The 24,876-nt window shown below is 48.1% G+C and overlaps 1 long non-coding RNA gene across 1 annotated transcript in view; it reads right to left on the bottom strand.

The window, feature by feature from the left end:
* Positions 1 to 230: 230 nt before the first annotated feature.
* Positions 231 to 24,876, bottom strand: part of LOC143943123 (uncharacterized) — a 50,353-nt gene continuing 25,707 nt past the window's right edge. The window contains exons 2-3 of the long non-coding RNA XR_013264883.1: positions 10,265 to 10,322; positions 231 to 365 (exon numbers count right to left, since the gene is read on the bottom strand). This is a non-coding gene — a long non-coding RNA (uncharacterized LOC143943123). The remainder of the gene's footprint in view (positions 366 to 10,264; positions 10,323 to 24,876) is intronic.

Below are 24,876 nucleotides of genomic sequence, written 5' to 3'. Positions count from 1 at the left end.
GGGGCATGATCAGACCACAGGGTAAGGCCTATAGAGGCAGAGGGGGAGTAGTCCAGTAAGGATTGAGAGACAAAAAAGGATTGAGAGACAAAAATGTAATCAAGTCGGCTGTAAGAGGAATGGGCCGGGGAAAAATAAGTGTAGTCTTTAACGGTAGGGTGTAACAATCTCCAAACGTCTACTAGGGATGTGTCAGATAGGAGTGAGCGCATTTTAGTCAGAGAGACTTGGGAGAGTGATGACTTACTGGTCGAAGCATCAAGGCGTGGTATCAAGGTGGCGTTGAGGTCCCCTCCCAGGATCACGTTGGTCGTGCCAAACCGTTTAAGGCGGGAGATCACTTTGGTGAGAAAATGCTGCTGCTCCTGGTTGGGAGAATAAATGTTAACCACAGTATAAATCGTGTTAAAATGTGACAATTTGATAAAAACATATCTACCCCGGGGATCAATGTAGGTATCAAGGACATCTGGGGAGAAAGAGGCATTAAATGCAATAGAGACCCCTTTGGATTTAGCTGAGGGGTTGGTACTGTGGTACCAAGTTGGGAAGTATTTAGACGGTAACTGTGGAATAGCATCTGATCTAAAGTGGGTTTCCTGCAAGAGCAATACTTGAGTCCCCAGTTTGTGAAAATGTTATAGAATCTGCCTTCTCTTCTCCTGGGTGTTAAGGCCTCTGCAATTAAGAGAAGAAAATGTCAACGAGGTTGGCACTGCCATCGATTGTGTAGAGTATGAGGTTGATTTTGAACACCAAAGGTGAAGCTCGCTGTCTCAGAGGGGGGGGGAGGTGTAGAGGAAGGAACCAGTGGTTCCGGGTGGGGGAGGGGGGGGGAGAAGGGGGGAAGAAGGTGGAAGAGAGGAGACATAGAGAAAGAGAGAAAAAGAAGGAAATCAGGCCGGATAGGCCGTACTATTAAAGTTGCAATCAACATATCAGCTAAAACCGCTATGGGCGCTGAAAACCCTAAGTGGGGGGAAACGTGGTCAACACACAGAGGCCCGCACACGCCGGGCAACACATTTACAATTTCTGCTAGTTATCATACAGCTCAAATCCTGGTAGTGCTAGTGGAACGTTAAACTACTATATGTGGGCCCCTGGAGTGAATGTCCCAGGGGTCCACAGCCAAACTATATGCATCTAGCAGTACACAGGGAAATTCTTTCCTATGGAGAACAGGGCACATCACCAATGGGGGAAGGTGGGGGAGGGGTGGGGAGGGGGATCAGGAGGGGGGGGTGGTGAGGAAGGAGGGGAGAGTGGGGGAAGTCCCAAGTAAGCCAGGGACAATTGTGCAATAACAAACAATTCCCTCCTATCATGGGGGGCTTGTATCCTACAACTGAGTGAGAAAACTTGTGCGTGCAGTTAAAAAAAAAAATTGAGGATAAGGGATTAGGTAGAGTGACAGAAAATCCCAGTAACAGTGTATATGGTTGCATCTTCACTGGGCAGAAAAAAAAGTTATTCAAAGTAGCTGCATCAGGTAGTCATCCATCAGATGCCTTGGAGGCTTTGGGCCTGGGACGTTGGTCTTCTTTTTAGATTGTCTCTGCCAGCCTGTGGTGATCTGGAAACCTGGGGTGGCCGCTTGGAGAGGCCAGTCCGGAATGGGGATCTGTGGCAGTTCAAAAGTTCTTAGGAACCTAGGGAGGTCCCCCAGAGTGCGGAGTGTCGCAGACTTCCCCTCATGGGATGCAGAGGACAAATGGGAAATTCCCATCGATATTTAATTTGTTTCGATTGGAGGGCCCTAGTAAGTGGTTTCAGGACCCGTCACATATCCAGGGTCAGCTTGGAAATGTCGGGGAGTAAAGTCACTGGGGAGCCGTTGAAATGTATGGCTTCCTGAGTGCGTGCGGCTTGCATAATGGAATCCTTGGTCGCATAAAAATGCACTCTGCAGATAACGTCCCGGGGGTGTTCCAGGTTTGGGTTTCGGCGCCCAAGGGCTCGGTAAACACGATCAAGTTCCAGAGGGGCGTCCTTATCTTTGTGCAGCAGGTCAATAAACATGGCGGTGACTGCAGGGGCCAGGTCTTTGGTTTCTACAAATTCAGGTAGACCGCGTATGCGTATATTGTTACGTCTGGCCCTATTTTCCTGATCGTCCTGATGGTACATCAGTTGTTGAATTTGCAAAGTGTGAACATGCAGGGCGGCCTCATGGGCTTGTAGAATGGACGCGGTTTCCTCCGCGTTATGTTCCACCTCTTCTAGTCTGTTTGTAACATCCCTGCGCAGCTCTGTGATGAGCGCTCAAGTCTCTGCACACAGGCAGGTAGTGGGGAGGGCTTTAATGTAGGCTTCCATGTCCCATCCGCCATAGGATCTATGAGAGTCAGGGGAATGGCAGGCAGAGCGGGCTGAGCCAGTTTTAGAGTCTGCTGGGGACCTGGCACGCTGTCTGGTTCTCATATGAGTAGCGGAGCGCTGGGATGCAGCTCCTTATGAGGCAGAGTGTGTGCCTGAGGTCTGGGCCGGCACCATCTTAGACGGGGGGGTCAGTGATGATCCTGCCCTAAACGGGTAAAGAAACTGTCTATTTCCCCCTCAGCTTGTGGATCGGGGGAGCGGCGACCATCTCCCCCACCTTTCTTCCCCATTACCGACCTGTTTGCGGCGTCTGAGCGGGTGAGTAAATGGTTGTGTGTCCGGCGTGTGCGGGAGCTCCACAGAGGCGCATCTTACCGCTCCATGCGCTAGGCCACGCCCCCTTATTTGTTTTTTTAATCAATCAAAATGTGGGGCCTAATGTAAGAATGAAACCTCTTTGATTCCGACATACCAATCCAGCGCACCGCCACCTCATCCAACCCACATCTGGCAGCTTCAGTAGCCATCCCAATGCAGAAGGAATGTGAAGCGTACTGTGCCCCGTCAAAGCCCGCCATTGTCAAGCATTTTCTAAACACTGAAACAAACGAACTTGGATAAGTAGGACCCGTCCTCATGCCATAACAATTGGCCTCCCCCAGGTGTTCTGACCTTCAGAAATTCCCGCACACCGGGCACACCTCAGAACCTGGCAGTGCGAACAGCCATATGTCCACCCCTTTACTTTTTTGGTCCGTCTTGGACCTACAACACACCCTATCCTCCTCCAAACGTACTTCCCTCTCCAAAATACCTCCTGCCATTCCATTGGGCTCACCAACTCCCCTATCCTTAACGCCCCATAGAATGCAAGTGAAAAGGCTGCCGTGAACAAACGCACTTCGTAATTAGGCCGCGTACACACGGGCGGACTGTTCGCCCAACCTTGTCCGCTGAACAGTGTTTGGGCGGACAGTCCGCTCGTGTGTGGGCTTTCAGCGGACAGTTTCAGCGGACAGTTGGACGGACAAAGTCTTTCGGAAATTCCGAAAAACTGTCCGCTGAAACTGTGTTTGAGCGAACAGTCCGCCCGTGTGTGGGCCTGTCCGCTGTACTTTCGAAATGAGCGGACTGTTCCCGCTCGGAAAGTCCGCCCATTTCGAGCGCGTGTACAGGTAGGCGGGGCCCGCGAAGGAGACGTCGCGGGCTCCGCCGCCTGGAATGGGCTTAAAGGGGAACCCCAACGCCGAAAAAAATCGGCGTGGGGGTTCCCCCAAAGTCCACACCAGACCCTTGTCCGAGCACGCTACCCGGCCGGCCAGGAAAGGGGGGCGAGCGAGCGCGCCCCCCCTCCTGAGCCGTACCAGGCCGCGTGCCCTCAACATGGGGGGGTGCCTTGGGGAAGGGGGGGCCGCGCGGCCCCCCCACCCCAAAGCACCTTGTCCCCATGTTGATGAGGACAAGGGCCTCTTCCCGACAACCCTGGCCGTTGGTTGTCGGGGTCTGCGGGCGGGGGGCTTATCGGAATCCGGGAGCCCCCTTTAAGAAGGGGGCCCCCGGATACCGGCCCCCCACCCTATGTGAATGAGTATGGGGTACAATGTACCCCTACCCATTCACCTGTGAAATAAAGTACAAAAAAAAACACAACACAGGGAAAAAATATTTTATTACACAGCTCCGGGGGGTCTTCCGTCTTCGGGGGTCTTCTCGCCGGACTCCTCCGCTATCTGTGTGTAGCTCTTTTACTAGCGGAGGAGTCCGGCTTTCTTCCTCCCCGCCGCCGGCCTCTTCTCCCGACTTCGGGGGTCTTGTCCCCCTCTTCGGTTCTTCTGCCGGGCCACCGCGCCTTCTTGTAGCTCTTTTACAGGCGGTGGCCCGGTCTTCTGTCGCCGCTGCCTTCCGTTCTTCTGTCGCCGCCTTCGGTTCTTCTGCCGGGCCACCGCGCCTTCTTGTAGCTCTTTTACAGGCGGTGGCCCGGTCTTCTGTCGCCGCTGTCGCCGCTGTCGTCGCCGCCGCCGCCGCCTTCCGTTCTTGTTCTTCTTCTTGTTCTTCTTCTTCTTCTTCTCCTGGAGATGTTGACTCGACGAGCTCTCCGGCCGGAATGCCAGGGCCGCGCTGTGCGGTCACTTATATAGTGACAATGGGGCGGTGTCACATGGTATATGTCACATGGGTTGGTCACATGGTGACCCCGCCCCTTACGATGTCATAGTCCCCATGTGACCAACCCATGTGACATATACCATGTGACACCGCCCCATTGTCACTATATAAGTGACCGCACAGCGCGGCCCTGGCATTCCGGCCGGAGAGCTCGTCGAGTCAACATCTCCAGGAGAAGAAGAAGAAGAAGAACAAGAAGAAGAACAAGAACGGAAGGCGGCGGCGGCGGCGACGACAGCGGCGACAGCGGCGACAGCGGCGACAGAAGACCGGGCCACCGCCTGTAAAAGAGCTACAAGAAGGCGCGGTGGCCCGGCAGAAGAACCGAAGGCGGCGACAGAAGAACGGAAGGCAGCGGCGACAGAAGACCGGGCCACCGCCTGTAAAAGAGCTACAAGAAGGCGCGGTGGCCCAGCAGAAGAACCGAAGAGGGGGACAAGACCCCCGAAGTCGGGAGAAGAGGCCGGCGGCGGGGAGGAAGAAAGCCGGACTCCTCCGCTAGTAAAAGAGCTACACACAGATAGCGGAGGAGTCCGGCGAGAAGACCCCCGAAGACGGAAGACCCCCCGGAGCTGTGCAATAAAATATTTTTTCCCTGTGTTGTGTTTTTTTTTGTACTTTATTTCACAGGTGAATGGGTAGGGGTACATTGTACCCCATACTCATTCACATAGGGTGGGGGGCCGGTATCCGGGGGCCCCCTTCTTAAAGGGGGCTCCCGGATTCCGATAAGCCCCCCGCCCGCAGACCCCGACAACCAACGGCCAGGGTTGTCGGGAAGAGGCCCTTGTCCTCATCAACATGGGGACAAGGTGCTTTGGGGTGGGGGGGCCGCGCGGCCCCCCCTTCCCCAAGGCACCCCCCCATGTTGAGGGCACGCGGCCTGGTACGGCTCAGGAGGGGGGGCGCGCTCGCTCGCCCCCCCTTTCCTGGCCGGCCGGGTAGCGTGCTCGGACAAGGGTCTGGTGTGAACTTTGGGGGAACCCCCACGCCGATTTTTTTCGGCGTTGGGTTCCCCTTTAAGCCCATTCCAGGCGGCGGAGCCCGCGACGTCTCCTTCGCGGGCCCCGCCTACCTGTACACGCGCTCGAAATGGGCGGATTTGCCTCCTCCTTACGTGGGCGAGTCCGTTCATTTCAAAAGTTGAGCGAACTGTTTGGCAAACAGTTTGCTGAAACAGTCCGCTCGTGTGTGGGCAAGTCCGCTCATGCAAATTTTGAGCGGGCTGTTTGCCGAAACTGTTTGACGAACAAGGTTGGGCAAACAGTCCGCGCGTGTGTACGCAGCCTTAGAGGTGCACACCACTCCCAACCTCCTACAAATAGCCCGCAGATTGGCAAAAGTGACAGGGCACCTCGTATCCAATTGTTTGCAACCTTTCTTAAAACCCTTTAGTGCCTGCCTCAGCCAGAAATCCTTCGTTGCATCTCCCCCCCCCATCAATTTGAATAGGAAGGACATCTTTTGCTCGATGGCCGATACTGAACACCCACTTTCCATGTGCCAGGCCACAAAGTATAACACCAACAACCTTACCTCAGCCCTGTCCATCCCAATACTGGCCTCCTGTACGAGCAATGACCACTCCTGCCAAACTTTGTTGTAGTACGCCCACGTAGCCTCACTCATAGACTTGCAAATCCATCCATCCGCGCGACCCACGAGATGGAGCAATCCATGGGTAAACATTTATCCATGTAAAACTGCTCCTGCCAACAACAACCCAGCAGTCGGAAACTCTCTGGATGCACCGGCAGCAAGCGGAACGCAGATTCAATGTCCGACTTAGCCATCAGTGCCCCCTTTCCATATTTCCTGACCCACCACACTGCCTCGTTGAATGAGGTATAAGATACGGTGCAGGCCTCCGGTCAATGAAATCGTTCACCGACCCCCCTTTTGGGAAGGACAGGTGGTGAATCAGCCAGAACTTATTTGGTTCCTTCTTAGGCACCACCCCCAACGGAGAGATCACCAAGTCCTGCATAGGTTGAACTTCTCCCCCACTACCCTTTTATGTTCCAAAGCGACCTTAAATTTTTTGCCAATGGTGGCACCACTGACAAGGAACACGGTATCCGAAAACCCTCCCTAAAGCCATCCATCAGCAATTTGGCCGCCTCCATGGTGGGTATCTATTTAGAAAAGGTAGCATCCTTTCCCATTTCCCCAGTGTCATGCTTTTGTGAGCAGGCTCGCCGGGACGCTTCCCCTTTTTGAAGCATCTGGACATTTGGTGTGTTCCCCACAACCTGAGCACTCATGCTTGAACTTGCTTGAGCCCCCAAATCTGCAGGAACCCTCATTGTACTGCCAGCAGACCCCCCACTTTTTTCTGGCCGAAAGTCCCGAGGTATTTGCACTCCCGGCCCCCCCCTGAAGAAACTGTGATGGGGCCCTCGTTGACGACATAAGCCGCATCCACAGACTTATGTCTTTGTGATCCCACCGAAGGGACGGATAAACTGCTCTACGTTGGCGGAACTGCTCATCGTATCGCAGCCAAGAGGACCCCCCATATGCCCTGTGAGCCTCCCCGATTGCATCCAGATAACAAAATAACGCAAATCAATGCTCAGGGTTTTTCTCTCCAATCACGCTTGCCATAATGACACACGCCTGGAGCCAGTTTGCAAAAGTACGCAGACTCGATACCTCCTTTCTTCCTTGTCCTCTTTTTTGGAGTCATCCGGCTTCACCCTATCCAGGTTAAATTTCTTCAAAGGCAGCAGTGAAAATATTTTGACGTACTCACCCTTGTGAATCTTGTCTCAGGCCTGCTTTAAGTGTGCCCCCAGTGGACCCTCGAAGCACATGTACACCTCACACCTCACTGCTCCCGCAATCCTCACCACATCCATCCTGGCTGCGGGCTCCTTACTACCATTTTCCACTTTTTTGGGGGCCTTCTCCCCCACTCCCATCCCCAGTGTGTCTGCCCCGTCTGTGCCACCATGTTGGATGCCCCTGCACTTACCTCCCCCAACCCCTGCTCCGAGCCAGTCCACAGGGCCACCTGGGAGGATGGATCCTGTCTGGTTTCAAACCTCCTTACTAACGCCTTCAATCCCTCCAACATTTATGACCCTGACCGGGAACTGGCCTGCCTTTCGGCCGCCAATTTCTGGTCCGGTGCCCCCCTTAGTGTACCACCTGTGCCTGCTGCGACCACCCCGAGCAGATCGTTTAAAGCATTACACAAAGACATGTTATCAGTAGACTTACCGGGCCATCTGGGTGCCTGCCTCACCGCCTCAGCCCTGGCCGGGATTGCTGCCGCTTGTTCATCCTCCTCAGACAGTTCCCCTTCAGACCGGTCACTCTGCTCCATGACGGGTGGCGCCGTTAGCCCCCTGGGCGAAGTTTCACCGGAAGCCGTGTCATTCTGTACTTGTGAGGGCTGACTCCCTCCTGCTGCTGAGCCCCTCTTCAGAGTCACCCTGGTCATCTTCGGACTTGCTGGTTACTGACCACCACCGCCATTTTGTCTCCGGGTTCTTCTCCCCATAGAGCTCCACCCACCTGCAGCCCTGTGTACCACTCCATGCTCTCTACCGACCACTGTGCTGTCTCCCCTCTCCCCCACTAACCCCCCTGCTCTCCCCTGTCCTGACTGGGTATCTCCCTCCTCTGCAGCCTTCTACACCCTGGGGGGAAGCAGCGCCATGGCGGCCCATAGCCCCGCCCCCTGCTGTAGGCCCGCAGCATGCGGACCGCTCTGGCCCTGTGATGATGCTGGGAACCGGCCGTTTCGCCAGCGGTAACGATCGTTCCTCCCTGGGGCTCCTTGTTTGCCACGTAGGCCGCGACGGTGGCCTGTGCGAAAACCGTGACGGAGGCCATGACCTCCACACGCGGGGGTCACCTCCACCATACCCGATCCGCCTGCTTCGTCCTCCACTAGTGCCCCGACTTGCCTGCTCAGCGAATCAGCTGCTGCCTGCAATCTTGCTAAAATTACATCAATCTCTGCCATGCTGAATTTTCAGAGGAGCAGCATGTAAAAAACTGTGTTTTCTCCTTCCAACAGCCCTTCTCCTGGCACCTCCTTCCACCTTTATACGACCACTCCCCTTTCTCCACAAAGTTCCTTATCCTCCTCCCACTTCTTTCTTCACAAACTTTCTATAAGATTAATCATATCCTGTGTTTCCTTCTCCACACTGTCATGCCCGGCCCTCCGTTATTCCTTTCAGTCCCTTTCCACTCTGTGCCTCACTGAGCATGTACTCTGGTATAATGAAACAATGTGAGCTGCTCAGAGAGTGTGCCTCTTGTAAATTTTGAGGATGAGTTGCTTTACAATGCCTGCAACTACAGAGGTAAAGATATTTACTGACAAGATTACAAAAATGCACTGACAGCATCAATTTTTTACAGGCACAACTCATGAAATTTACTGACAAAGCCATATTTTTTTACTGCCACTTCAAAAAAGTATATAAAATGTCTGTTTTCACTACAAAACAGTGCAAATACCAACATTTAGTCTACAAACATGTAGCTAGTGCTATTAGCAATGTGTTTAACCACTTTCAGACCGGACCAATTTGCTGGTCAAAGACCAGACCACTTTTTGCGATTCGGCACTGTGTCGATTTAACTGACAATTGCGCGGTCGTGCGACGTGGCTCCCAAACAAAATTAACGTCCTTTTTTTCCCACAAATAGAGCTTTCTTTTGGTGGTATTTGATCACCCCTGCGGTTTTTATTTTTTGCGCTATAAACAAAAATAGAGCGATAATTTTGAAAAAAACGCATTATTTTTTACTTTTTGTAATAATAAATATCCCCCAAAAATATATAAAAAAACGTTTTTTTCCCTCAGTTTAGGCCGATACGTATTCTTCTACATATTTTTGGTAAAAAAAATCGCAATAAGCGATTATTGATTGGTTTGCGCAAAAGTTATAGCGTTTACAAAATAGGGATAGTTTTATAGCATTTTTATTAATAATTTTTTATTATTTTTTTTTTTACTAGTAATGGCAGCGATCTGCGATTTTTATTGTGACGGCGACATTGTGGGGGACCCATCGGGCATTTTTGACACATTTTTGGGACCATTGTCATTTATACAGTAATCACTGCTATATAAATGCAGTGATTCCTGTGTAAATGACACTGGCAGTGAAAGGGTTAACCAGTGGGTGGCAGTGTAGGTGTTAAGTGTTCCTAGGGGTGTGTTACTAACTGTGGGGGGGTTGGGCTTTCATTTAGTGTACACTGATCTCTGCTCCAATCACATGGAGCAGAGATCAGCGTCACTAGTTGCTAGGCAGAATGGAAAAATGTTGTTTATACAGCATTTCCTCCATTCGGCCGCTCCGTGAGACGATCGCGGGGATGCCCGCGGCGATCGAGTCCGCGGGTCCCGCGACCGGACTCACGGGGGTCCCGACCAGCGCGGGAGCGCGCCGCCGGCGGCGCGCTCCCGATGGCACGGCGGCAACGAATATTGGACGTACATGTACGCCAATATGCCTGCCCGTGCCATTCTGTCGACGTACATCGTCGTGCGCTGGTCGGGAAGTGGTTAAGGTATACCAAAAGTCAAAAAACATATTTCTCCATTTACATGAAGGTTAGATTTGTTTAACCCAGCAGTTTTGTCACCTGTGTCTAGAGATGTGAAATTTCCTGAAATTTTGAAGTCATGAGAAAAGCGTTTTTTCCCCTCTGTTTTTCCCCAGAAAAAAAATGGAAATTTTGGGGAAACTGAAAAAAAAAAAATCAGTATGGAGTAGTTTTAAAATTAATTAATTGGTTACTTACCTGTCAGCTGATCAATCTTCCAGAATATTCTTCAGTTACATCAGGTGATCCAACAAACCTATGAAAACGAACAGAAGGTTATAAAAGGAAGATTACCAACGAATTTTATCAGAACAGTTGCAGTAGAAGAAAAAGCCACCCCTCCCCCCAATTGTTGCAGTCCTTTTCCCTTCCTTTCTATTTTAAGTACCCCCTTTTTCTATTATGGGGGATAGTTTTTTGTCATTATTTGATGGGTTCGAGCTTTTAAAGTTGGACCTTTTGGTATTTATAATCCAAAGATGATTACAAACGTTATATCGTCAATGTGTGTATATTGGTTAATGTGAGTTGGTTATTATATATATCGTCGTATCAATAATAAAGGGCCGCAGTCATTCATACCACATAATACAATCTAATAGCTTTATTATATTTAAAGTTTATGTTTAGAAATTAAATTTGTCCTCAATCCCATGTTGTTACACTATAAACATAAAATGGAGTGTACGGTATATAAAAATATTATGCTTAACCACTTGACCACTGGGCACTTAAACACCCTTAATAACCAGACCAATTTTCAGCTTTTGGTGCTCTCACATTTTGAATGACAATTACTCAGTCATGCAACACTGGACCTATATGAAATTTTTGTCCTTTTTTTCACACAAATAGAGCTTTCTTTTGGTGGTATTTAATCACCTCTCAGTTTTTTATTTTTTGTGCTATAAAAGAAAAAAGACCGAAAATTCTGCGAAAAAATGAATTTTTCTTCGTTTCTGTTATCAAATTTAGCAGATTAGTAATTTTTTCTTCATACATTTTTGGCCAAAATTTATACTACTACATATCTTTGGTAAAAATAAGTACAAATTGGTGGATATTATTTGGTCTTTGTGAAAGTTATAGAGTCCACAAGCTATGGTGCCAATATCTGAAAATTGATCACACCTGAAGGACTGGCGGCCTATTTCAATTCTTGAGACCCTAACATGCCAGAAAAGTACAAATACCCCCCAAATGACCCCTTTTTGGAAAGAAGACATTCCAATGTATTCAGTAAGAGGCATGATGAATTTTTTGAAGTTGTCATTTTTTCCCACAATTCTTTGCAAAATCAAGATTTTTTTTCCTTTTTTTTTTCCACAAAATTGTCATATTATCAGGTTATTTCTCACACACAGCATATGCATACCACAAATTACACCCCAAAACACATTCTGCTATTACTCCCGAGTACGGCGATACCACATCTGTGAGACTTTTACACAGTGTGGCCACATACAGAGGCCCAAAATGCAGGGAGCGCCATCAGGCGTTCTGGAGCACCCAGGACAATTCTGACATTTCTCTCCTACATGTAAAAATCATCATTTATTTGCTCGAAAATTACAGAGAACCCCAAAACATTATATTTTTTTTTAGCAAAGACCCTGGAAAATACAATGGTGGCAAATTTTTATCTTACATGGTATTTGCGCAGCAATTTTTCGAACGCGTTTTTTGGGGGGGGGGGAAACAGTTTTGTGCTTAAAAAAAAAAAAAAACAGTAAAGTTAGCCCAATTTTTGCATAAAGTGAAAGATGAAGTTATGCTGAGTAAATAGATATCGAACATGTCACTCTTCAAAATTGCACATGCCCGTGGAATGGCGCCAAACGTCGCTACTTAAAAAATCCCCATAGGCGACGCTTTAAATTTTTTTTACTGGTTACATGTTTTGAGTTGCAGAGGAGGTCTAGGGCTAGAATTATTGCTCTCGCTCTAACGTTCACGGCGATACCGTACATGTGTGGTTTGAACACCGTTTTCATATGTGGGCGGGGCTTACGTATGCGTTCGCTTCTGCATGCGAGCACATGGGGACAGGGGCGCTTTAAATTTTTTTTTTTTTTTTATTGTTCATTTTACTTTATTTATTTTAGTTTGACATTTTTTTCCCCAAAAATAAATTTTTGATCACTTTTATTCCTATTACAAGGAATGTAAACATCCCTTGTAATAGGAATATGGGGTGACAGGTCCTCTTTACAGTGAAATCTGGGGGTCAATATGACCCCACATCTCACCTCTAGGCTGGGAAGCCTGAAATAAAAAAAATAAAAAATAAAAGATTCTGGCTTTGACCGTACTGGCGAGTTGGTAGAAGCACCGGAGGGCGGTGAGGGGTGGGGGGCGTCTATGGCTGGGTATTGCAGGGTATCACCGAGTATGGCTGGGTATGGCAATTTATGGCAGGGTATTGCAGAGTATTGGCGGGGTATTGGCGGGGTATTGGCGGGTATTGCAGAGTATTGGGGGGTATTGCAGAGTATTGGGGGGTATTGGGGGTATTGCAGAGTATTGGGGGGTACTGCAGAGTAATGGCAGGGTACTGCAGAGTATTGGGGGGTACTGCAGAGTAATGGCGGGGTACTGCAGAGTATTGGCGGGGTACTGCAGAGTAATGGCAGGGTACTGCAGAGTAATGGGGGTACTGCAGAGTAATGGCAGGGTACTGCAGAGTAATGGGGGGTACTGCAGAGTAATGGCAGGGTATTGCAGAGTAATGGGGGGTACTGCAGAGTAATGGCAGGGTATTGCAGAGTAATGGGGGGTACTGCAGAGTAATGGCAGGGTATTGCAGAGTATTGGCAGGGAATTGAAGGGGTTAAATTCGGTGAGCAGCGATGTGGGCACTGCAGATGCAGCCCACAGCGTTGCTAACACCGATCTCTTTCCCCTCGATCGGTACAGAGAGGGGGAGGGAGGAACCGGCGTCATAACATGACGCCGGTTTGTTTACAAGTGATCACTCCGTCATTTGACGGAGCGATCACGTGGTAAACGGCCGCGACGAGCGGCCGTTTACCGTGATCCGTGATGCGCCGGGTCCAGGGGGCGCCGGGTCCAGGGGGCGCGCGAGAGCAGAATTCTGGGAGCCCGTTAATTAACGGCCTCTCAGAGTTAAACAACTGCCCTGAAGCCGTTAATCGGCAATGGGCGGTTGTTAAGTGGTTAAAATAAAGTACAGCTCCGAGGGGTCCCCGTGCTTCACAGGGAATATAAACTCTCTCTATTTGTGGATGATGTACTTCTGACTCTTACCAACCTACATATATCCCTCCCGTCCCTGCTTAGCTCTCTATCTGGATATAAAATGAACGCATGTAAAACAGAAACCATTCCGCTACATATACCACCTGCAGACCTTCTATCGCTCCAAAACTCTTACCCCTGGTGATGGTGCACCTCATCTCTCAAGTACCTGGGTGTACAATCACACCTCATGCCTATATTCAGCAAATTATATCTCCCTGTTCAAGGACATCAAGACCATGCTGTCTTGATGGAATCCCCTCCCAATATCCTGGATAAGTAGGATTCATGTGTTGAAAATGTCAGTTATGCCAAAACAACTGTATTTTTTGAAACCCTGCCTATCCCTATTCCTATGGCCCAATTAAAATTGATTAAACAATGGTTTCTTAACTTTATTTGGAAGGGCGGGCACATAGAGTGGCAAGCTTGGTGATATTTTCCCCCAGAAGCCGTGGAGGACTAGAAGCTCCGGATGTTTACAAAAATTACCTGGCCTCCCACCTTCGTGCAATGGTGGCCTGGTCCAGTTTAAGGCTGCAGAATAGGTGGGAGGAGATAGAGATGGGTTCTCTGTTTCCAGCTCATCCCTGCTCTATTGTATTGTCGCCTGCATTATTTTCAGTTCCCAAACTCCATGGCCTCTGTTTGGACCCTATGGTTTTTTCACTGAGGATATGGCATTCATGTCACACCAAATTCTCCCTCTCATCCCTGTGCCCCCCCCTCCCTCTCTCTAATGTAATTTTTAATCCCTTAATTCCCAACAGCCTATCCCACCCCTGAATGTTCCCTTAGGCACAGGCCAGTCTGTTCCAACTGCACCACTTTGTACACCCGGTCACACATAAATTTCACTAACTAAATATCAGATCCCGAAACATATGTCATATTCCTATCTCCAAATAACCCCCTACTTCGCAACTCTCTCCCCATTCCTTACTCTTTCCAAACCAACAACTTTTGAACTCATCTGTTCCCAGGGCCCCCACCAAATACAACTAATATCTGCTTTATCTGCTTTATACCAATTGCTTCAGGAGACCCTTCCACTCTCTATAGACTCCCACTTCTACATGCGCAAATGGACTCAAATTATACAACCAATCTCCCTCCAACAGTGGGCCAAAATATGGACCTCAACTTCCAAAATATCCAGATGTGTGGTGCAGAAAGAGACAGCATTTAAAGTGTTTTTTTTTATATAGGACCCCCGAGGTATTACATAATTTTGACCCCTTCCCTCTCCCCCTCTGTTGGGTATGTGGTAAAACTAGACAAACTCACAACCATATCTTCTGGCAGTTTGAATTTATTGTTCCTTTTTGGTCCATGTTTTTGTCTCTGCTCCAGCAAATTTTTGAGTCCCCCATTTCTCTAGATCCATTACATCTCCACCTGGGCCTCCCATTTCTGGGTCTGGGAAAGATCTCAAATAGATTGGCTTCCTATATTTTACTAGCTGTAAAGAGAATAATTCCATTGTGTTGGGCATGAGCCTACGTTCGACTCGAACAGAGGGGCTCATCCCTATTCCTCATCATTTAATTTCATAAAATATTTTTTCTTTCAATATTTTTATTCAAGTTTTCAACTTAGAAGTTACAATCTCAGTATTTGACATCAATAAGACACAGAGAATCAGAAATCTTATAACAATACAACTCTCATAGCATAACAGTAACCGTAAGATTAAAAAAAAAGAGTAGGTCCGCATATGCATGGCTTAAAAGGTAGCCCAAAGAATAATTAAATCAACACGTACCGACATCATGTATTTGTCTTGCTCTATATGAGAGCGGCATGGCAAGTACTGGGCCCCGCCACCCGGCCCTCCATTCCGATTCCGGTACTCTAATCAGTACACCTAATAACCGTACAGTACTCAATAACACAAATGCGGCCAAAAACAAATAACTCCCCCAGTAGAGAGGGAAAAATGAAATGAGATAGCTATCATAGACTGAGATGAGTGAAAAAAAGAGTAGAGAGAGGAAAGAGAAGAAGAAGGATAGAAGAGATAGAAGAGGGGATGCACTCCAGCTCCAGAAGGGCCCCCGACCCTGGCTGGCCAGGTAAACCCATTAGGCTGTAACCAAGTCCCTGATCCACGGACCCCACACTCTGTTGAACCAAGCCATTCTATCAGTTAGTATTGCCGATAGGCGTTCATTCACCATAATCCAGGACAGTTTTGATTTAAGCAAATAAAAGGGTATTACTGGTGACCTCCACGATTTAGCTATAGAGACCCTTGCCGCCACAAATATGAAAGCTATAAACGTTCTCATTGGCCTCGATGCCCCTTCCACGGGGCGCCCCAGTAGCGCATGCAACGGCGACTTCCGAAGGTTCACTCCGGTCAAAGAGTAAATAAAATTGTACGTGCGTATCCAGAACCTTCGCACCTTGGGGCATGACCACCATATATGATACATGGTCCCATCCGCAGTGCAACCTCTAAAGCACCGTGGGGACGCCCCTGGAGCAAAAGCAGCCACTCGAGCTGGAACCATATACCACCTCAATAACACCTTATAGTTTGCTTCAATCAAAGAAGTATTAATAAGTGCTCTAGATGCACTTTGTGCTACCTTGTTCCACTCCTCCATTCGCAAGGTACATTGCATATCTCTTTCCCATCTCTCCATATATGGCAACTTCTGAGAGGTCGGGAATAAGATATTATATATCATGGAAATATGACCTTTGTGGTTGTCGTATGTCCTGCACACGGTTTCGATTGGGGTACATGTAGTGAGGTCAGAAGTGCGACTTAATGTTGCCAGAAAGTGCGCTATCTGAGTAAAGCGAAAAAACTCTGACCTCGGGAGCTGATATCTGTCCTGTAAGGATATTCGTGACAAGGCCCCTTTATGGTCGCATAGGTCAGCTATGCGCAGCAAGCCTTTATTAGTCCACCATAAAAAATCTTGAGGCCGTAAACCCGGGGTAAACAGAGGATTATCAAGCAGAGGGGCTAACGGGGCATGCCTAGATCTGAAGGCGTGGGTGGTCGACAATCTATCCCACAAATTTAGAGAGTAGGACAGGGTCGGGCACATCACCTTGGGCCTATCTTTTGCTTTCATCCAGATTAAATGGCTAATCTCTCTTCTAGGGAATTGGGAGGATTCCAACAGCATCCAGAGTTATTTGTCTTGGCGTGTATGGAACCGAATTAATTGTGATAACACTGCTGCCTGATGGTATTTAAACAGATCCGGCATGCCCAGGCCACCCCTCGCTTTGGGTGTGTACATTGTTTGTCTGTTCACCCTAGGTCTACCATGTCCCCATACATAATCTAATAATTTTGCTTGAAATTTCTGGAGCTCCCGCCTATCAATCGAAATCGGGAGAGTCCTGAATAGGTAAAGCACCTTTGGAAGAACCGTCATCTTAACGGAGTACAACCTGCCAAACCATGACGGGGGGTTATTCGACCAACGTTTAAGATCTGAAGTTATTTTGTTAAACAGTGGAGGGAAGTTATGTTTGTAGAGCGTGGTCAGAGATGGGGTCAGCACAATACCCAAATAGGGCAGGGACTTGTCTTGCCATTGAAAGGGGAAGGAACTCCGTACAGCTCGGACTATATGGGGTTGTAAGGACACGTCAAGTGCTTGGGATTTAGAGTGATTCACCCTTAAACCTGTAAATGATGTGAACTGTTGTAATACCGCATGGAGGTTGGGCAGGGAAGTAACTGGAGAGGAGAGGAGCAATAGTATATCGTCCGCAAACAGTGCGCATTTGTGTTCCCGACCCCCACTAGTGACTCCCAATATATCCGGATGTTCACGGATCTTGATGGCCAGTGGCTCTAGGGCCAGGATAAATAACAGGGGAGACAGAGGACACCCCTGGCGGGTCCCTCTGTGAATACAAATGTTTGGTGAGTGATGGCCTTTAATTACTAGTGTCGCCGTGGGGCCGTCATAAATCATTTTAAGTATAGTCAAGAAGCTGGGACCAAAACCATATTTGCTCAAAATAAAGAATAAGTAATCCCATGACAAAGAATCGAACGCCTTATGCAGGTCGAGGGAGACCAGTAATGCACCCCTCCGTCCCCCCCCGTCCCAACCCGAGTTCAAAGCGGAGATAATATCAATGATACGTCTAGTCTGGTCCGGGGCCTGTCTAGTGGGGACAAACCCCGACTGGTCCGGATGAATGTACTCCGCCAAGAATCCATTCAGCCGTGTGGCCATTATCTTCGTCAGCAATTTGAGATCTACGTTAATCAAAGATATGGGACGCTAGTTCGTGCAGTCACCGTGGTCTTTGTTCGGTTTCGGTATAACATGTATATAAGCCCGGTTCTCATGTGGAGGTAGAGGGGAACCCCTTCGCAGGTCATTGTAAAAAGAGCAGAGATGCGGGGTCAGAATCTCTCTAAACTTGCGGTAATAGTGGCCCGAGAGGCCATCAGGGCCTGGAGATTTTGACGGATTCATAGATTTGATGGCCCCCGCAATTTCTCTCTCAGTAAACTCTGCCTCCAACAGCTCTGCGTGTTCTTTAGACAATGTGGGGAGTTGTAAATCCCGCAAGAATCTTCCCGCCTCCTGTGCCTCAAAGTCCTTGGGAGATTCGTACAGCTTAGAATAGAATGCATGAAATTCTTCTATTATGAGCTGCGGGTTTTGAGAGGTTTGGCCATTCCGTAATCTCAGTTTGGGAGGTGCTGGGTTAAAAGGTCTAGGATTAAGTTTCCTAGCTAGTAGAGTGTTAGGTTTATCCCCGAGGGAGTAAAACCGGTGTCTATTCCATCGGACGTACTTTTCCGCTTTAGTCGTGAGGCTCATATTCAGAGCCAATCGCGCCGTGTCTATCTGTGTTCTAAGGTCGATTTGTGGTTTTAGTTTTTGTGCCCCGGTCAAGTCTAGTAGTTCCTTCTCCTGCTGCTGTATCACCTTATCCCGTTCCCTTTTGCTTCTAGCAGACAACTGTATCAATGTCCCCCTAATCGTGGCCTTGTGGGCCGCCCACACCATGGAAGGGGAGGTGTCTGAATAGGGATTGTCTTGAAAGTATTGACGCAATGTGTTTTCTATTTCAACAACAAGAAGTGGATCATTCAAAAGGGACTCATTTAATCTCCATGCCGATGAACGTGGCTTGGCCCATAAACCTGTAAGAGTTGCTTGAACCAGAGAATGATCAGACCATGCTACTGGGATAATTTTTGACCCCGATACCTGCGGTAATAGAGGGGACAGGGTAAACAAGTGGTCGATACGGGAGTATGTTTTGTGCACCGAAGAGTAAAAGGTAAATTCCCTAGTAGAGGGGTGTACGTTCCTCCATAGATCAATAAGGTCGTAGCTATGCAGTAAGCGTGCTATTTCGCAACTTTGTTTTGGGGCGTGTTTCAGGATGGGTTTCTCCAGATTAGATCTGTCCAAAATCCGATCTAGTGAGGTATTACTATCGCCCCCGAACACCACATGTCCCTCCACATGGGTCATTACCGTCCTCAGCATTTCGCGAAAAAAGGGAAGTTGGCCCACATTAGGGGCATAATAAGAGAGGAAGGTGACAGCTCTGTCATCAATCTTCCCAACTACCAGGATGTATCTACCTTCCCTGTCCTTTACAACATTAGTTGGGGTAAAAGGGACTCGTTTTGCAAAACATATGGCCACTCCCCGTTTCTTGTCGGGTCCACTAGATAGATAAACTGTGGGGTATCTGGCATTCAAATACCTGGGGGTTGAGGTCCGTGAAAAGTGTGTCTCCTGCAACATTAAAATTTCCACCCCCAATTTATGATATTGATGAAACGCCTTCGCTCTTTTGGTTGGGGAATTCAAGCCCTGCACATTATGTGTCACCACCGATTAGGTCATTTGGGAGTCATTTGTCATGGTAATTTGGCAGGTTGTACTCACTGTGCATCAACTGAAAGAATTCACCCCGACCGCCATCGAAAGTATTCGTACGGATTCCCAGCCAGAGCCGGAGCGCATCCAATGTAAGAGAGGTATGAAAAGAGAGAGAAGAAAAAGAACAGTGTAAGTTAAAGGTATAACAACAAAAATAGAACAGCATATTCATTGTCGCCTCTAGGACGACAAGGTATCAAAATTGTAACTTAAGATAACCTGTGTACTGCCAAGCAGTACACCTACTGGGGCGCTAAGTCCCCCTTGTTCGTTGTGAAGTTGTCTCCACCAACCGTGTAAAGACAAGTTCACCACAAGTGGCGTGCGCCCTCCTCCGGCCCTGTGTCTACATTAATTATTGAGCGGGTCCGACCAGGACGACCGCAGGGTCAAGGCATCTGGAAATAATAGTAGGCAGCAATTAAATGGCAGAACCTCTAATAGGCATAAACTCAAACTAGCCCTTACGGGCAAGCCCTCCCCCCGGGCCCCCGTGGTAGGCTAATTAACCACATAAAATAAAAAGGAAGGGGAGGGGGGGGGGGTCCGGACCTCTAAGGCCTGAAAGCAAACCAAGTTCTTTCCCGCAAAGGAAATCCCTCTTGGGACTAAAGAAGAATATAGGGTTTATCAAGTTCAGTCCAGTCAAGTAACCGGCGGAGTCTTCCTGGCCCTGGATCTGCCCTGTTGGGACCACAAGGGGCAGACCGGTCGACTCGCTTCCATGGAGGCATTGGGAGCCACAGGCTCCAAGGGAAGCAGACCCAGGTTCTGGAGTAACAGCTCACCGGAGTGGAAATCTGAGAAGTAGTGGGTTTTGTTCTTGTAAGCAAATGTCAATCGAAATGGGAATGACCATCGATACTTTATGCGGTGTTCAATCAAGTGATTCAGAAGCGGTTTCAGTGATCTCCTCTTTTGGATTGTCGACTGGGCTAAGTCCGCAAAAATCTGGATCGTGTGCCCCGCTAGAGATATGTCACCCCTCTGTCTCGCCTCCATCATTATTTGCTCTTTAATCCGGTAATAGTGAGGCTTGACTATCACATCTCGCGGAAGTCCATCTGGTCTTGGGGCCGTCAAGGCTCGGTGAACCCTATCCAATTCAAGTTGGTGGGGGGAGATGTCTGGCAACAATTGTTTCATCAGAGCGTGTATAGATTCCTCCAGGTTCACCTCGGTTTCTGGGAGTCCGCGTACCCTGAAATTGTACCTGCAAGACCTATTCTCCAGGTCCTCTATCTTTGCGTTTGCCTGATCCAGCTGGTCCTGGAGAGATGTAATCATTCTAGAGTTTTGATTCACTCTTTTCACAGTACCGTCCATTTTTGACTCTATGGTGTCCAACCTCTCTCCTATATTTTGAAAGTCTTGCCTCATGCCCGTGGTGATGATAGTACATGCTTTGGATAGTTCTTGTTGTAGTAGAGCAGAAAATCTAGCCAGGAGGACCGCGTCCCCTGAATAAGTAACCGCTGGGAGGGGGTGCTGACCAGGTCCGCTACTATTTTGACTCAACGCCACTTCAGCCAACTCAGCCATCTGCCTGTCTGTGGAGGAGGCCGGAGAGTCAGCAAACATAAAGCAGTCAGGGGAGCCCGACCCAGGGGATAGTTGTCCTTGAGGAGAGAAGAGCTCATCTTGAGACTGGGATGAAAAGGGGTCCCTATGAACCTCAGCTTGGGTGACAATGCTAGAGCGAGGTAATGGTTTCTGCTGGTTCAGTTCCCCTCTGCTTGCAATGTCCCCCCTCTCCTTCCCCTGAACAGCTTGTGGGGAATTGTGCTCCTGCGAATAACCGCCCGTCGCTGTGTGCTGAGGTTGGGAGTGGGATCGCTGGGCGAGTAAACCGCCAAGGTCTGTGTCCTCTTCCCCCTGTTGGCGCTCGTCTAGAGGAGCTGTGTGTAGCTGGAGAGGTCCTGGGCTGCCACGCTGCATGTCTCCCCTCCCGGGCGCCATCTTGGCTCGCTGTGAGGCCTGTATGGAGCGGGACTTACGGGACTGCTGGAGGTGCTGCTTGTGGTGCGATCCGCTCCCCGCCGCCCTCCGCGGCATCCTCCGCTCCCAGTACACTGCCTGCTGGTCCGGTGTCGTCCCGGTCGGCTCCCGCCGCTTCTTCTAGCTTGTTTCGGACCGGAGGCTAGCGGAGCCCGATCAGATCATGTCCGATCTCGGCGCCTCGCGCATGCGCACTCCATAAAATATTTTTTAATGTCTTTAGGACACCCCTGACATGCAAGGGTGTGTTTTGTCATCCTTGTAGCTTTTGGAAAACATTTTTTCTTTTTACAATAATTGCAAATTACAGCTTTGCTTTTAGCAGAAATTGCACTGTGGAGATGTCTCCAAAGTCTAGATGTTGGTCTCATCATTTTACTGAGAGGAGGAAAAGAAAAAACTATTTACTGACCAGACTATAGGTAAACATTATCCTGTGATGGTGGAGAACATTAATAGGAATAACTTAAAGGTTAAATAAGATAAACTCATTTTGTCAGACAAATGTACGCATTTACCTGCCAATTAAGGTCTGAGAGGACAGAAACTATCATCTACTGTATCCCAACAATCACCCAACTGTAGAAGTTACAAGATGGAGCTCACAAGCAAACTAAACTAGAGCTTTTCCCCTGCGGTGCCCCCTAGTGGCATAAATGTATATTTCTCTTTTTTGAGAACTGCATTGAGAAGTACAGTGTTTCTTGAATTTTATTCCAGGATTTGCTAGTCTTCAGCTGAGAGAACTTGAAATAATTTAAGACTTTACAGAAAGTCTTAGAAATCTTTCATTAACCATTTCAGCCCTGGAAGGATATATCCAATTCCTGAACAGAGCACTTTTTGCGATACGGCACTGCGTCGCTTTAACTGACAATTGCAAAAGTGCAATGCTGCACCCAAACAAAATTGACGTCCTTTTTTTCCCACAAATACAGCTTTCTTTTGGTGGTATTTGATCACCTCTGCGGCTTTTATTTTTTGCACTATAAACAAAAAAAGAGCAACAATTTTGAAAAAAAAAAGCAGTATTTTTTACTTTTTTGCTATAATAAATGTAGCACTGAACCCCAAAGGAGGTGCTGGTTTTATTGGGCTTACCGTTAGCTTCTTGACCTCGTCTCTGTCTAGGGTTTCCCGTGGTAGATGGCCCAAAGAAATGCAGAAACTGACACTGGTACTTTGGACTGTCAAAAATGGAAAGTCTTTATAGAAAGAATCCAGAGAATAACCGTTTCACAGCTGGATTTTCACAACCCCCGAATAGACCTCCTCTCAACTAGGTCTAGCAGCCGGTAGGGTGTTAAAATGGAAGTAAACCCATCGATTTAAACAGTTTAAAAAAAAAGGCATGCCGGGAATGCTAACTGCACATTGGCTGTGCTCTCAGCCAAACTATCAAACCATCCAATGGCTGGTGTCATAACGAATCACATGTGCAGTACCATAGCAGTTGAAGATTAAACAGAGGCAAAGATGGCAGCTTCCTTGGCTGAAAATGATAGGGGAGTTTACTTTCACTTTAAGTAAAGTCTCTGCCACAGACTTGAGCGTAGATTACTTGAAAAAAAGTCTCTGTCACAGACTTGAACGCAGAATACTTAAGGAAAAGTCTCTGCCACAGACTTGAGCGTAACTGAGGGTCATAGACAAATTTATAGAGCTATCATATGGTACCAGTATCTCACAGCTGGGCCGGCGATACCGTATAAGTGTGGATCCATGAAGTGTCCTTCAACTGAGCCTCCAGGCTCCTTCAGGGAAGCCAGCCTTGGGCATAGCCTTCTCCTGAAGAGTCCTCCCCTGGATGCTTCTCCAGTTGCTGGGCCTCTCCTTGGATGAGACGGCACCGGACCACTCTTGAATCACCAGGCCTGGACATCCATCCAGGCCTGTCCCTGCAGTTGCTTTGCCTCGGGCTATCCAGCCCCGAGACTTGGAAATGCATGGAACCGCACCCCGGGCCAGGAGGGCCATGGGGACTGGTCAGGAGGACCAGAACCAAACAGACAGAAAATACTCTGGCACGGAACCCAGTAACACGTGATGTCAGCACCTTAAATACCACCTCCCAGAGTGCACAGCAGGAGAACAGTCCCACTGGGCTGGTTCCGAGAAAACGCTGGACTCAATACACCCAGCTAAACTGCATTCTACCACTTGCCGGTGGTGACAGCGACACCTGCGGCCCAGTGCAACACAGCTGGACTGGTACTGAAATCATAATTTAGTAAAATTAGCCCCAAAACCCAACTGTGGTTTTAGGAATATTAATTTTCAAAAACATATAGTGAATGCTCGTCAGGAGCCAGCGCTACATAAATATCCCCAAAAATATATATAAAAAACCTAATTTATTTCTCAGTTTAGGCCAATATGTATTTTTCTACATATTTTTGGTAAAAAAATTGCAATAAGCGTATATATTGATTGGTTTGCACAAAAGTTATAGCGTATATAAAATAGGGGATTGATTTATAGCATTTTTATTATTAATTTTTTTATTAGTAATGGCAGCGATCTGCAATTTTTATCATGACTGCGACATTATGGCAGACACATTGGACACTTTCGACACCATTTTAGGACCATTGTCATTTATACAGCGATCGGTTCTATAATAGTGCACTGATTACTGTGTAAATGACACTGGCAGGGAAGGGGTTAAGTGTGTCATAGGGAGGTGTTCTAACTGTGGGGGGGGGGGGGGTGGGCATCCACTGACATGACAAGGAGCAGTAGAACCCTGTCATGTCACTAGGCAGAACGAGGAAATGCCTTGTTTACAAAGGCATCTCCCGGTTCTTCCGCTCCTTGACACGATCGCGGGTTCCCGGCGGACATCGAGTCCGCGGGACCCACGTGCATGGTCATGGAGTTCACGGCAATCGCGTGCGCCCACAATGCCGTGATTTAAAGGGGCCGTACCTGTACGCCCATTTGCCTAGCTGTGCCATTGTGCCGACGTACATCGCCGTGTGCTGGTCGGCTATTGGTTAAGGTCCTCATGTTAAATATTTTAAATACCAGGTCATAGATATATTATTTATCATTGTAAAATAACAAATTCCACACTTTATTTTCCATTTATTCCCTGAAAAAAACAATGGTTTTAAAAAAAATACAGAAATTTTTTTTTCACACTTTTTCATTCTTTTTTTCTGGCCTTCCCATCTCTACCTACGTCCAACTGCAGAGATTTACCTTCAATTTCAGTTGTATAGCCACCACAGAAAGTGAGGGGAAATTCCAGGTAGTCACCAGGATCAATAGAATAGAAGCCCTCTCAATTTACATTCTGGATTTGGTGATAATGGTAAACAGGGCAAATAAAAGAGTGACTCTCCCCTGCTGCAGCCCAGCAGCATCAATTGCAGTTACCAAAGAGACAATATTGCATTGCACAAAATAACATTACACAAAATAACAATTTGTTAAAGTGGTTGGAAACCCGAAAAAACCCTGTAAGACAAAAGTATAATGAGCTAGTATGCATGCTGGTCACAGCACGTTGCTAAAGAAACGTCACGAGAGCTGTTTCTTCAGAGCGCATGCGTCATCGGCACAAGCGTATATGGTAAATATCTGCTAAACCGTGCAGGTTAAGGAGATATTTACAGTACCTACAGTTAAGCCTTATTATAGGCTTACCTGTAGGTA

Source organism: Lithobates pipiens, unplaced genomic scaffold, assembly GCF_037356315.1.
Source record: "Lithobates pipiens isolate NorthernLeopardFrog02 unplaced genomic scaffold, aLitPip1_a1.2 Scaffold_30, whole genome shotgun sequence".
In the NCBI taxonomy this organism is placed as follows: Eukaryota; Metazoa; Chordata; class Amphibia; order Anura; family Ranidae; genus Lithobates; species Lithobates pipiens.
Note: the sequence above shows the minus strand (reverse complement) of the source record. Positions and strands in the feature narration are given on the sequence as shown.